This window comes from Quercus suber, unplaced genomic scaffold, assembly GCF_002906115.3.
Source record: "Quercus suber isolate HL8 unplaced genomic scaffold, Cork oak 2.0 scaffold_524, whole genome shotgun sequence".
Lineage (NCBI taxonomy): Eukaryota > Viridiplantae > Streptophyta > Magnoliopsida > Fagales > Fagaceae > Quercus > Quercus suber.
This window is the reverse complement of record NW_027069973.1, coordinates 122217-138583: the sequence shown is the minus strand read 5'-3', so window position 1 is coordinate 138583 and position 16367 is coordinate 122217.

Genomic DNA, 16367 nt, shown 5'->3' with positions numbered 1-16367 from the left:
CATGTTTATTGATCTAAAATTCTAGACTAAAAATTATAGATTAAGGCTGTGTTTGGTTCATGTAAAATATTTTTTAGAAAATAAATATTTTTTAGAAATACTATTTTTGGGAAATGAAAATGTATTCAGGCTGTTTGGCTGTCTCGAAATTCGTTTTACGGAAAATCAATTCTAGTGTTTGGTAATATTCTAAAAATACTATTTTTCTATCAATTTTTCACATTTTTTCAGCCATTTTCTTAGCTTCTAAACAAATTTTATATCACAAAATCTACCACCACCAACACATCAGCACTCACAAAAAATCCACTACCACACAACATAAAAACCACCAAATCACCACCACCCATACCACCACAACAACAACAACAAAAAAATCAGAGATCAAAGATAGAAAGCAGATTGGTGAGTGGCGGACGACGAGATCGAGAGGGCGGCGGCGACATGATCGAGAGGAGATGATTTGACCCAAAGGAGAACGATGCGATCTAGAGGGCGACGGCGGCGACGATCAGACCCGGTTCAAAAATCAGGACGATCTCGAGGACGGTGCGATCTCGCCGGCTAGCACGTCTGGGGTTTGGTTCAATCTAGCTCACTCTCACCGGCACGTCTAGGACTGGATCTGGGCTTCACCGACGATAGCTCTCTCCGTCCTTCAGCTTGGGCTTGGTGTGAGTGATGAGAGTGAGTGAGGAGAGAAATTTTTTGAGGAGAGTGAAAATGATTTGAAGTGAAAATATGAACGAAAAATCATTTTCAGGTGTTTTGGGTTATTTTATGATTAAAGGGGAAAACCATTTCAGTTGATTGAATTTACTGGTTCAACTAAACACTCAAATTTTACAAAAAAAACGTTTTCGAAAATAATTTGAAGGCAAAACAAACACAACTTAAATAAAAGTGGGAGACAGTGAATCATAATATATTATATAAAAAGATTATTAGAATAATCTTATTGATCATAGCTTTGATAGGCCAAAAGATTTATTACAGAGGGCCCACTACACATGTCAATATGTCATGATAGGTCCCCCAATAGAGTCGGTATTACTCGTGATTAGAAAGGTGTTAAGTTGATTTGACTGTGTATTGCGTATCACATCTGAACAAAGCTTTTCTGCGATCTGAGAAATTCTTTTCTGGTTAGGTCCATGTGCATGGCAGTAGTTAATTGACGTAGTTAATTGACCTATAAATTTTGGTCCTTCACACGTCCAACTAAATTCTTAGCCTTTCATTTTATTATTCTTTTCATTTAATTTTTTTTTTAATTCCATATGTTTTCTTTATTATATTATTATATAGCAACATACAAGCTCTTCTTTTTATTTTTTATTTTTTTTAATTGAAGGCATAGATGTTCCTTACACATAATATTAAGGAGCCTAATTAAGTGTTTGTAAACAAAATCATTTAGCTTTTTAGGGTTTTTTTTGGGGGGGGGGGGGGGGGGGGGGAAAAGCAGATAGTCACAGGCATAATCATGTATCATAATCAAACATAAAAGATTTATGTACCCTTAGATCTTGTTGTGCCGTGTTTGGATTCCCATCACTTTATGTCCCTTATTTAATGCATATATAACTGTTTCTTAGCCGCATTACCTAGCTCCTCCGTACATCTACATGACTTATGGCCACCTAATACTGCAGGAAGATCACGCAACTGAATCAGAACAAGAAAATCAAATCCATGTAATTAACTTAATTAATTAATCAAATAAACAAACAAAGAATTGAGCAACAGAAGTGCCAGCTCTGTCAGATATAATTGTTTTCACTGATTGTTGCACAAAAGCCAACATTGGGGTTGCTGTATAGCTCTTGCTTCTTAGTCTCAGTTCTCAATGTTAATGTCTTTTTCTGTCTCACACTCTTTCTTGATATATTCCCAAAAACTGGCGCTTAAGCTTAACACAGATATCTCTTTTCCGGATTTGTAGCTCCATGATATATACTTTCTCCTGAATAATCTTCTTCACTAGTGTGCCTTTTATTTATTTATTTTTTTTGTAAGTGTGTGTGACTCTAAGTGTTAAGGCTTCATATTCCGGTTTTGGTTGATTAAAGAAACGGCGAGTCTTGAAGCGTGATCATCATTCATCACTGCAAACATTCTAGGTCAGTATATATAGAAACCTAATCATCATCCTAGCTATTTTCTTTTCATAGTTGGTGCAAGTAGTTATGGTGATTTTGGTGCTTGCAATTAATGCATCGACGTATTATATGACTGAAAGAGTGAATGCATGTTTATTGATCTAAAATTCTAGACTAAAAAGTATAGACTATGGCTATGTTTGGTTCATGTAAAATATTTTTTGAAAAATAAATATTTTTCAGAAATGCTATTTTTGAGAAAGGAAAATGTATTCAGGCTGTTTGGCTGTCTCGAAATTCGTTTTACCGAAAATCAATTCTAGTGTTTGGTAATATTCTAAAAATACTATTTTCCTATCAATTTTTCATATTTTTTCAGCCATTTTCTTAGCTTCCAAACAAATTTTATATTACAAAATCTACCACCACCCACACATCAGCACTCACAAAAAATCCACTACCACACAACATAAAAACCACCAAATCACCACCACCCATACCACCACAACAACAACAACAACAAAAAATCAGAGATCAAAGATAGAAAGCAGATCAGTGAGTGGCGGACGACGAGATCGAGAGGGCGGCGGCGACATGATCGAGAGGAGATGATTTGACCCAAAGGAGAACTATGCGATCTAGAGGGCGACGGCAGCGACGATCAGACCCGGTTCAAAAATCAGGACGATCTCGAGGACGGTGCGATCTCACCGGCTAGCACGTCTGGGGTTTGGTTCAATCTAGCTCACTCTCACCGGCACGTCTAGGACTGGATCTGGGCTTCACCGACGATAGCTCTCTCCGTCCTTCAGCTTGGGCTTGGTGTGAGTGATGAGAGTGAGTAAGGAGAGAAATTTTTTGAGGAGAGTGGAAATGGTTTGAAGTGAAAATATGAACGAAAAATCATTTTCAGGTGTTTTGGGTTATTTTATGATCAAAGGGAAAAACTATTTCAGTTGATTGAATTTACTGATTCAACCAAACACTCAAATTTTACAAAAAAACATTTCCGAAAATAATTTGAAGGCAAAACAAACACAACTTAAATAAAAGTGGGAGACAGTGAATCATAATATATTATATAAAAAGATTATTAGAATAATCTTATTGATCATAGTTTTGATAGCCCAAAAGATTTATTACAGAGGGCCCACTACACATGTCAATATGTCATGATAGGTCCCACAATAGAGTCGGTATTACTCGTGATTAGAAAGGTGTTAAGTTGATTTGACTGTGAATTGCGTATCACATCTGAACAAAAGCTTTTCTGCGATCTGAGAAATTCTTTTCTGGTTAGGTCCATGTGCATGGCAGTAGTTAATTGACGTAGTTAATTGACCTATAAATTTTGGTCGTTCACACGTCCAACTTAATTCTTAGCCTTTCATTTTATTATTCTTTTCATTTAATTTTTTTTTTAATTCCATATGTTTTCTTTATTATATTATTATATAGCAACATACAAGCTCTTCTTTTTATTTTTTATTTTTTTTAGGGGGAGGGTGTCTCAGCTTTTTTTAAAAACAGTTTTTAAAAATAATAAATTTGATAATAAAATAATTTTTAGCTTTTTATCACACATTAAAATAAAGTTATATTTATTCTTTGGTAGAAAATAAAGTTATTATTTAAAACACTATGTAAATAAGCAACTAAAGATTATGAGATACTAAACAAACACTAATTAACTTGAATAAGAATAGGTTGCCTAGGTTGTTTGTCTCACTAGAAATTGCAAGGAAGCTTTCTATTGTGCTGTTTAGTCCAGAAAGTTATATTTTATTATGAGAATAAACAATAAATCGAAGTTGATTTTTATTTTTTAACATTTCAAGTGAATTAGAAATTTGAACAAGTTCTTATTATTTTTTCATTCAAACTTTATTTCACAAATAGTTGATATATCCTTGTTTTCATCTTTTTCATGAAATCAAAATGGTTAACTTTGTACTTATTTGGATTCCAAAATCAATGGAAAAGATAAAACATTGTTAAAGAAAATGAATAATTACATAAATCCTAAAACTTGACCTTGGTTTCAAATGAAATTCCAAAGTTATAATGGTATCAATATCTATCTAATAATTTGATAATTATTATAATCATTCTGTTTACAGATATACTGATTTTCATACCAAGTTTTACAACTTACTAATTTGTTTGATTATGAGTAGTCAACGAAAAGTGGTGAGTTCATACAATCAGTAGCAAACAAAAAGGTGTCCAACACTCATAATTGTACAAGTTAGGAAATTGTGAAATTGAATGTGATCCTAAAATTATTCTACTAATCTATTTCATCAATGAGTTTTTATATGGGTACTAAAAGACTCATTTGCGTGAATATCAAGCAATATTTTAGTGTAAAAACATCTAAAGAATGCGACATTTCTATCAACTTGATTGTATTTATCTATCAAGATTTGTTACACCGTCAAAAGTATTATAACTTATGGTATTAAATTATTATTATTATTATTATTATTATTTATGAAGAGAATAAGTATTAAAATCCATGATTCATATGAAGTTGTGTGTGAGTTTCTATTGATTTTAAGGAAACATTAAATTTTAAATCCTATTATTTCAAAATTAATGAATTAAATTTCAAGGTCGTAAAAAGTATAACAAATCAAATCCTACACAGTTTTTTATTTTTTGTTTTATTTTTTATTTTTTAATGTACATGACTTTGTTCACAAATTTTTTACAATAGTTGAGATGACAAGTGGTCATGTGATAAATAATAAAATGATAATAGTAGTGAGTTTATGTGATAATCAATAACATTTTACCATTTTAGTGAGTTGTGATACAATGTTTTTAAAACTATAAATTTGATATTCAAAATTTAAATTTAAATTTGAAATTGAGATCAAACTTAAGGATTTACATGTACTTATCCTTACAGGAAAAATTTCAAGATAATGTGTTATTGGACTAAGCCTATTTCAAGCAAAGTTTGTACTCATGTGCATGTTATCCAAGCAGAAGCAGTGTTTGTGATCTCGTGTTTGTAGTTCTTCCCCAAAAAAGTGAACGATAATTATGGTTTCTGCGGCTTTGGCATTGTTACCGATACTATCAGTGATCAAGCAGGCAACTAAAGTTTTTGCAGGTACAGTTTCTGCAGATGCGTACACCATTTTCTTTTTCTTTAATGAAACTACAGTTGCTTTCATTACTCCCCTAATCCCCATGCTACTGTGTGTATATATATATATTTTTTATACAACCCTGTTAACAATTTTCATTTTTATGTAATTATTTTTCTTGTGGAAGCAGTGAAAATTCCTTAATTACGTCAATTAAGGAATATTCTAAGTCTTAGTTATGTCAATTATCTCCTGGGCTTTAAGCTGAATCAGTACTTACTTTAGTACGGGTGTTTGAAATCATAATTAAGTATATTGGAATATGCAAATAATTATCATGTGTAAATAGAGTTTCAAAGCTTAACATGAAAGTAACCAAAAAAAAAAAAAAATTGTTTACCCCAATATATGGTCTCTACCAAATGCAAAATCTCCAACTCATAAGTTTGACTTTGAAGGATAATCTTAAGCTAAACTAATATAAATAGTCATACAATTATATTTCATCACATGAATTCATGTCTTGTCTCTTTTACATTCATAAATGGACTTTAGAGGGAATGGAATAAAGAGGATGGTGGAGTTTGGAATCCACCATTGCCTTATTTGAGAGTTTTTAAAAGGAAAGGAAAAGGTGGAAGGTTCTCTTCCTTTTCCCTAATTTTTATTCCTTGAAAAGTAAGGGTATTTTGTTTCGAAGAAAAAGCAAGTTAAACTTACCTCCATTGCCTATAGTGGAATTATATTTCTTCACCCTTATCATTCTTTTCATGGAAAAATTTAAATAGTTCAATTTACTATATATCCTTGTTATTTTTCTTATAAAAGATTTTTCAATATTTAGAGAAGTTAGTTCGTTAACTGTGAAATTGAAATTTAGACCTTTTTTTCTTAGCCAAGTGAAGTAAGTTTTGATGAAATGAAAATGACTAGTAAATATTGTTGGCATATGTGATAAAGATAAATATTCACCAATTAAGCCATAAATACCTAAAGTCAAAGTTTACTTAACCCACCCATAAAAATAAAAAAATAAAAAAATAAAAAAACTCAAAATTAAAGCATGGTATTAGCTAGGCTGCACTTTAAGAACAAACGAGCTCTTTGAGCTAAGTTGGAAAATTAGTGAGCTTTGCTAAGAATCTTATAGTTTAATTTTTTGACATTTTTTTGTGCTTTTAATAGAAATATCTAGGTCAAATTCCCCTCCTTAATTATTGAATTTTCAAAAAGAAAATTAGTGGGCTTTAAATATAAGATTAAGCTTTAAAGCCTTTGTGTAACAAGCTTCTTACAAAGCCATTCCCAAATTGAAGTATGAATGATACTAATAGCTAAAAAAACACACTAAACTCTTCAAGTACTTTAAAAAGGCTAGTCTGAGGTAATGAAAAGACAGTCTACGAAAATGGCTGATATAATTAATGGTAATCTAGAAGTTCATACATGGATGAAACTAAATGTGCCTTAAACACTTGACCATAATTTGAGTGGGATACTAAGTACATAATGAGAGTCTAGTTCAAATTGGATTGTTACCACTTGCTTTGGATTTCTTTAATAGGTTCTTCAGTTCTTCTTGCCAATGTTACCACTTGCTTTGGATTGTTACCACTTGTTAGGGGAACCCAATTGGATGGACTGGCCCAACTTAAGCACAATTATGTTCGTGTAATCGTATATATTTTTATTTATATTTTTTTTGGCTGAATATATATTTGTAGTTATTTTTTTGGGTTGTAAACTAGTCTCAAGAATAAAAACTAGGCTTTAGTTCTGCTTTAGCTGCATGGACTATCCTCATGTATGTCAGTTTTGTCCCTTCCCCGCATAATACAGCAAATTTGATTTTTTTTTTTAATAAAAAAATTACTGTTCATCAGATTTAAGTTTAAATAGTACTGGAATGGGGATTTGGGATGTTTCTATCTGGGAAACTGAGAAATGTATTGTTCTCAAGCATCTCAAGTATTTTTTTTACCCTGATTAATTTTTGCCCAAATATCTAGTTTCTTCGCTTTATATTATGTATGGTTTTCTTCTGCGTATCATGGTAATAAAAAATTCAGATGTAATATTTCTCCCCATATGCTGCAGGCAATATATACATGCAACAAGGTGAAGTTGGAGCAGGTGAAAGGTAAACTATACCAACATCGTTTAGTTCCAGTATGTTGAGATGGAACCTTGGAGTTGCTCTTTAATTACTAAAGGATTAGCCAACACACATGGTATGACTTAGCCCCTAGCTAGTTTTTTAGACAAATAACTCATTTAATTCAACTATTGCTCTACATGTATATTACTTTTTTTTTTTGTTCCACTACATGTATATTACTACTGCATGCATATATGTTGAATTTCCTTGTGTGGATATTTCCCCTAGATCTGCTTAGTTGCTTTGCTGGTGTAAAGTTGTGTGTGGAAATATATGGTGACTCATTCAATTTCTGTGATATTGCCATAATTTACCATAGACATGAAACAATTTCCATATTTTCTTGCTAAAAGATTGCAATTGCCATATGATTTAAACAATGTTCATGAGGTCCAATTTTCCTTTGATGAACTTTCTTTTTTTTGTTGAGAAACTCCTTTGATGAGCTTAGAGTAAAGCGTGGATGGCAAAAGATATTAGGTTATAGATATCTAGATATAGATATTGCATTTGTTTGCTACACCTCTTTTCCTTCGGAAGAAATAGTCTTTTTTTTTTTGGAGATAATATTTTAGGGAGACTCTAATTACGAGGTTAATATAACATAATTATAGAGACCAACGTTTGACTCAAAAACGTAATTTAATGATTTTGGGCCTAATTATGTTATATTAATGTTTTCTTCACTTCATCCACCCTCAAGAGGCATAGCTAGGAATTTTTATTTTGGGGGAGGGGGTATAATATTGATATAATAATCATAACGTATTAATACATTGAATGCAAAATTTTCAACTTTAATATATCATCATATTCTTAAATTTTAATGAATATACAATAATTGTCTAGTTCACAATAAATATAGAAAAAATATCCAAAAACAATATTAAGAAAAAAAAAATTCACGTTGAAATTAGGTGACAATCTTTTATAAAATAAAATTCATCCATTATCTTTTCAATAGTGAGATTCTTTGCAATTTCCTCACACTTACAATTTTTTTTTTTCGAACGGTCTCACACTCTTTTAGATTCACTTTAGCAGGGACATGTTTTTATTGATGAGATTGAGTTGTGAAGGGTTTGTTTAGTTGTTGAGAAGAGAGTTGTTGTGTTGAGAAAAAAATAAACATTAGGCAGTGTGGGGCAGCACTATAAAGGAGGAAAATGACCCGAGCATTGAGATTGGGAGTTGAAGGGGAAAAAAGTAAAATTTTGCTTAAAAATGGGTTGCCAATTATGTTAGTTGAAGAAAAAGAATTTTCAATGTGAAATTGCAAAGAATCTCACTTACATAATGGATGAATTTTATTTTATAAGTGTGAGGAAATTGCAAAGAATCTCACTTAGTCTTTCGGATCTCTTTAAGATCAAGTTTTAGAATTCCTTCATCTATATCTATACTTTTACTAAACATACATTACACAATTTACACTTGCTTTGTAGTTCTACTTACTTAAAAATTTTTAGTATCTAAAACCTCTCTCCAAATTTCTAACTAGGCATTCACTAGTTTCATCCACTGAAGGGTACCAAGGGACTTAATCTAAAGTTGAATTATCAAAAAATGATAATAGGAATTGCTTGTGCACAGGGACTAGTATAAATGTATAACTAATAGTTAACATAATAGGAAATGATTACCTGATAAACAAAATATAAATAGAGTTGAAATATGTTGTACGTTGAATACATACTAAAATGTGATGGGAAATACTAAGTACCTGGCGTGCCTATCGTACCAGAGCTCACCCTTCATGCACTCAAGAAAAGGAATGATTAGCTTTTGATGCTTCCATAGCATATAAATTGAAATGATATTTTTTTTAATACTTATTTATTTATTATATACATGCTGATTAATGCTCTACTACATATATCCTTGACCTTGAGTGCATGCTGCATGCAGTATTGCATTTCTTTTACCCTCAAAATTTATTTTGTTATTACGTTTATCAATTTCCTCCATCATTATTCATTAGGAGTACTCAAGTATAAACAAAAATCATGTATCCTTCCAAACATAAAAGCCCCATATGATAGGAAGTCCCAAATTCCTTCCAAACTTAAAAGCCCCATATTTCATACTATTTAGGGTACTTAGCCATGTGATTTACACTTATAGGCTAAGGTATGGCTAAAAGAAGGTCATTTTATAGTGCACTAATTAAGAAATATATATTGAAGCAGAAAAAAGAACACTATATTATCATGTCAGACTAAGCTTGAGCGGCCAGTTCTGGATGTAAAAAAGAGATACAATTAACATCAAACACATATCGCATCAAGCTTGAGCAGCCTGGTCAGTCCATGCATGCAATACCTTTTGAAGCCAAATAATATGAGACGGAAATTCGGTATCAACAAAATCATTGAGTTCACATTAATCATTATTCATGTCATAGATGCACAGACACCACTTGGTACTTGTCAGTGAGAAATTAATCATTATTCATCTGGAGAATTCAGTTCATGACAAAGATTCTGCATATGTTTCAAGAAAATTTTTTAGACATCATTCTTTTTCCTTCAACACTTTAGTACTTGTGAGTGAGAAATTAATCATAATTGGTCTGGAGAATTCAATAGTTACAGTACTGTTCATTACAAAGATTCTGCATATCTTCCAGCAGGCACTTTTAAAAACAACAGGGTTCTAAGAAAATTTTTAGAGATCACTTTTTTCTTGAACCAACTGCAAATTTGATGCTTGGATGCCTGATTTACTCTATGAAGGGATTGCTATCTGGTTCAATGGATGTGATTGAGCATTATTTTTTCTACACCAACTTAATTGAAGATTCTATTTTCAAGGATACTTTTTAACATACACACATGCATACTAATACATGTATATGTATAACCAAAGGTACATATTAGGCCTTCTTTTCATCTATATGAAAGTAAATTGCATATATATAATAGTAATAGAGAAAAGAAAATGATAAGCATAAGATTTTGTTAGGGAGATAAATATCTTGGGAAGACTACTTAAGTAGTTAATATATTATATAGAGACACATTTAACTAAAAATTCCTAAACTTAATGAGTATAATCAGCTCAACTATATTATATTAATTACTCATTTTTCTCATTAATATCCTATGTGGGACTTCACAACTTAACCAACTAAGTGTCATGCGTCATTAGCACCAATAGTATGCCCTTTACTCAATCATGCTTAGGGTAGACATGACATGGGAGTCTTCTTTGCACAACTATGGGAATCACCAATACACAATTGCCTTGACTCACCACCAGTAGAACCCTTACTCAACCATGGTTAAGAGAACATGGGAGTCTTCCTCATTCTACTCGGTGGGACCCACTAATGAACACTTGTCCTCAAACCATCGGCTCTGATACCACTTGTTGAGGAGATAAATATCTTGTAAAGACTCCTTGAGTAAAAATATAACCTATAAAGACACATTTAACTCAAAAGGACTAACTCCAATGGGTATGAGTTCAACTATATTATATTAACTACTCGTTCTTTTCATTAATATTCCATGTGAGATTTCACTGCTTAACCATTCACATTACTCACATGTGAATATTCTAACAGATTTTCCATTATAGGGAAAAAAATCTAGATAAGTTTGATTCTCAAATAACGATTCCCCCCCCCCCCCAAAATTCTCTACCTTTGAATTAAAAAAAAAAAAAAAAGCATAGTAAGCCATACAGAAATATAAAATGAAGTAGTTCAAGTTACCTAAATGCCATCTATACACAAATCTAAAATGAAGTACTTTACCTAAAATTCAAGCCAAAGAAAGTTCATATCTTTCTATGCAAATGTTTAGAGTCATAGTTCATCTCCACTTACCCAACCAAAAAAAAGGGGAGTCACACATGATCTCCACTTGAGAGTTATATATATTTTTTTCATCCATTGATTGGAGCATCATTGTTATAGATTCTAATTTGAGTTTTAGCTAGATTCTAATTTGAGTTTTAGCTGCATTTCCTTTTAGCTAGATTCTAATTTGAGTTTTAGCTAGATTCTTATTTGGATTGCTTTATAATTATAAGAACCTTCTCATTAGGTTTGCACTACAAAAACCCCATTGCATGCTTCTAACCAATCACCTTCTCCAGAATTATAAAGTGCATTTCTAAGTAAAAATTGGTAAGTTAGTGAAGCAGGAAATTTAATGAAACTATTAGAATATATAAAACATGGATATATGATACCAATTAAAAAAAAAAAAAAAGGTGAATACAGCTTTAACACCATTATAAAATGTATGAGAAAATATGAAAAATAAAAATAAGAGAGAGAGAGAGAGAGAGAGAGAGAGAGAGAGAGAGAGAGAGAGAGAGAGAGAGAGAGAGAGAGAGAGAATTAACATGCTAAGAATTCAGAAATAATTATCTCATGCATTTAACATATACCAACTCTCTCACAACATGTAGGTCTCACAATTGGGTGTGATCCATATGTTGTGGGAGAGATCATGCTTAAGTTGGTTTCCATATTACATTTAAATCCATAACAAAAAGTTCTTGATAGCTACAATTTACTATTGAGCTCTTTGTTTACAATAAACCTATCAAAAATTGTTAGAAATTGTCTCAAATTCCTATGTAGAATTAGTTTCGATATTGGGATTCCTCGAAATGGAAGCAAAGAATCTTCTTGGTATGAAAAGAAAAACAATATTCTTTGTTCAAGAATAAATATGTTGTTCCTTGTCCATTAAGGAATATGATTGGAGCTTTATAAATAGTTATTATTGGATATTGCAAATAGTTTGGTAGTTTTTGCATGCCCAAGGGTACTCCCACATTTGGAGAGAAAAAAACTCAGAGAAAAATGGAATAAGTTTCATCAAAGAGTAATTCGATAGATTTTTGGGGTTGAATGATGCCGGTGTTGTGTTAAGAGTTTATTTTGTTAGTATGAGAGAGTTATTGAACGTATTGGGACTTCCGACTTTGGGATTGTGAATTTTTGTGTGTGAGGATTGTGAGTTAGTTAGATTAGTTGTAATCCATATTATTAATAGTAGATTTTGGTTGGTGTGGCTTGTGAATATTGACTTGTAATTGGCCAAACTATGTTAAAATTATTGCCTTATATAGATATTTCATTTGTAGTAAGCTAAATTCTAGACTAGCACAAGGTCACAATACTTGTACTAAAAATAGCATCAAAATCATTGTACTTGCGCTCCAAGTAAGATTAAATATAATGAAACTTGAGTAGAATTATATAACAGACTTAAGCCTTGACTGTGGTGTTTGTATCTTTAAAATCCGCACTCAAACTCAAGATGTGAAAGCATGAAAAATAAATTGAGCTTGGAAAGGTGTGACCTTGAAGGAAAGGGTAATTGGATTAGATGTGGAATCAACCAGAGTAGACCAAATTAAATGAAGCCTGAAAGGCAAACTAGAATGAAGGCCACAAGCACACAATGATTGAAGTTTGAGTGTTGAGCGTAGTGTATAATACATGTTGAGATTACTGATCAGAGACATGGTTGGAAAAACTCCACTTGAAGATGATAAAGACAAGGGCCAAGTGGAAAAAAGGCCAATAAAGGCTACATATTAGGGGTGTGATCTGAATAACGCAACCTGAAGATGATCAAGACATGTCACTATAAAGAAATTAGATAGAGGAGGTCAATTGTAATGAACTAAGGAAAATCGCTCATTACGTCTATGCTATATCCAAAAAAGAATGGTAGTCACAATAGGAGTTCTTGTAATTGTTTATAAACTCAAATCAACCAAAAATATGTTGGATGTGGAATTTAGCACTATACCTCTATACCAACACAACACACTCAACTAATTCAATAGCAATTTAGCACACACAATCTCCTTTACTTAAATCTCTAACATTCTTGTCTAAGCCCACATTGTAGGGTAATATCTCCGGGTCCATATAGATGAACTCTAATACCATTTATAATAATCAAAGGAAAAACATTATTCACATATGCGCTATACATTAGTCACATTTGAGACTCCTTATAATAGTTTTGTAAAACTCAAATCAATTTAGTATATGTCTAATATGGGACTCAAAACATACTCACAAAACACAAACTCAACTATTTCAATATCAATTTAAGGTATAGAGTAGATAAGGCTAACATTCTTCCTTGGATTGTTACGTTACTAATCAACATGGTCTATCATACTTAGCTAAGATGATTTAGGACACTTGATCAGAAGGAATACTGAAAACCAAGTGCAAAAAACAATATACGTGTGAACATTGATGTAGTTGGAATCATCATGATTGTCTTGTTAGAAAAATATCAAATCAATAGGTTGTCCATGATAAGGAAAAGATCAAAATGAGTCCTATAGAGTGGCTAGCAGCAGTGGTCAGAGAAAGAGCCTAAAATCTGCTTATTGGAGATGCAAATTAGAGGAGGCCATAGAAGCCTGGTGATGAGGGAGACACAAGAAGATTATTATTTAGTATTATTTATGTTTGCAAGCCCATTGTATTTTTATGTTTTAGGTCCTATTAGTTTATTGGGCTTTTAGTTATTGGGCTTTTAGTATTTTAATTTAGAAGTAAGGTTATTTTTAAAAATCATTGTACTTGCGCTCCAAGTAAGATTAAATATAATGAAACTTGAGTAGAATTATATAACAGACTTAAGCCTTGACTGTGGTGTTTGTATCTTTAAAATCCGCACTCAAACTCAAGATGTGAAAGCATGAAAAATAAATTGAGCTTGGAAAGGTGTGACCTTGAAGGAAAGGGTAATTGGATTAGATGTGGAATCAACCAGAGTAGACCAAATTAAATGAAGCCTGAAAGGCAAACTAGAATGAAGGCCACAAGCACACAATGATTGAAGTTTGAGTGTTGAGCGGAGTGTATAATACATGTTGAGATTACTGATCAGAGACATGGTTGGAAAAACTCCACTTGAAGATGATAAAGACAAGGGCCAAGTGGAAAAAAGGCCAATAAAGGCTACATATTAGGGGTGTGATCTGAATAACGCAACCTGAAGATGATCAAGACATGTCACTATAAAGAAATTAGATAGAGGAGGTCAATTGTAATGAACTAAGGAAAATCGCTCATTACGTCTATGCTATATCCAAAAAAGAATGGTAGTCACAATAGGAGTTCTTGTAATTGTTTATAAACTCAAATCAACCAAAAATATGTTGGATGTGGAATTTAGCACTATACCTCTATACCAACACAACACACTCAACTAATTCAATAGCAATTTAGCACACACAATCTCCTTTACTTAAATCTCTAACATTCTTGTCTAGGCCCACATTGTAGGGTAATATCTCCGGGTCCATATAGATGAACTCTAATACCATTTATAATAATCAAAGGAAAAACATTATTCACATATGCGCTATACATTAGTCACATTTGAGACTCCTTATAATAGTTTTGTAAAACTCAAATCAATTTAGTATATGTCTAATATGGGACTCAAAACATACTCACAAAACACAAACTCAACTATTTCAATATCAATTTAAGGTATAGAGTAGATAAGGCTAACATTCTTCCTTGGATTGTTACGTTACTAATCAACATGGTCTATCATACTTAGCTAAGATGATTTAGGACACTTGATCAGAAGGAATACTGAAAACCAAGTGCAAAAAACAATATACGTGTGAACATTGATGTAGTTGGAATCATCATGATTGTCTTGTTAGAAAAATATCAAATCAATAGGTTGTCCATGATAAGGAAAAGATCAAAATGAGTCCTATAGAGTGGCTAGCAGCAGTGGTCAGAGAAAGAGCCTAAAATCTGCTTATTGGAGATGCAAATTAGAGGAGGCCATAGAAGCCTGGCCTTGATACTATTTTATAAAAAATAAAACATAATTATGTTATCATGTTAGAAAAGGTAAAACATAATTTTGACACCATGATCATAAAGTACATGAGAGAATATGAAAAATAAATATATATATATATATATATAAAGAAAAAAAGAGAGGGTGGAGAGAGGGAGAAAATGCGGGGGATTAATATGTTTTGACTTTAGAAGCCTGCATACAGTCAAAAGTCTTCCATGACTACATATTAGTTTTGTGTCAATGAACTCATTCAAAGGTATTTGTGGTAGACTAAATCATAGATTAATTCAAGTAGGATTAAGATTACTTTATTTACATTTCAAGATTAAAAATAATGAATAACCAATATTAGAATTATATAGCATATTTAGACCTTCATTTGGATTGAACGTTTAAATCTTTAACACAAGCTATCCGGTTGACTCTAATGCAATTGTGTATGATAATATTCGATGTAGAGACAACTGTTGGATACTTTGTGCGCTTGAAAACGTTTTAAACATCCTGAGAAACTAATAATTAATTAAGGATTGAAAATATTGTTGATTTAATGGAATTTTCTACTTTGAAATAAATCTAGTAAATATTTCTACCTGGAAGTTCTAGAATCTGCTGCATATTGCCTAGTGGTTCTCTTGCCATTCTTGGAGTGGAAATCGTGGTATCAAGTAGATCTGAGACTAGTCCTCTTTAAGCTGCAAGATAATGATATGATACTCCAAGATGCTTTTGAGCAAGGATAACTGCCATGTCCATGAGCTAAAAATAATAGAATATTATAAAGAAAGGAAAAGAATTTGAAGTTTTCATTATTTCTTTTCAAACCTGCTGCTTAGAATGAGAACAGATCTCTTGCGCAAAACAATATTCAGAAGAGCTCAACCACTGGTAGCCTTGTCTAAGGTAATTTTTGAACATGTCCTCTTGTATTACAACTAAGGAAGAAATTACCCTAAAATTGAATATTGAATATATTCATGTTTTCTTGTTGCTTCTCTAATTTCTGTTTTTGTTTTATAATTCTGATACAACTTTGCTACTAGCAAGTAATTTTTGTCCGAACAGTAACCAACACATATATGATAATGTTTAAACATTATAAGAAAAGAAATAATTCAAAATAAAGCTCTGAATTCTTATAAATGTTAATCCAAGGAGTACAACAAGTTTTTAGTACTTGGTTTTA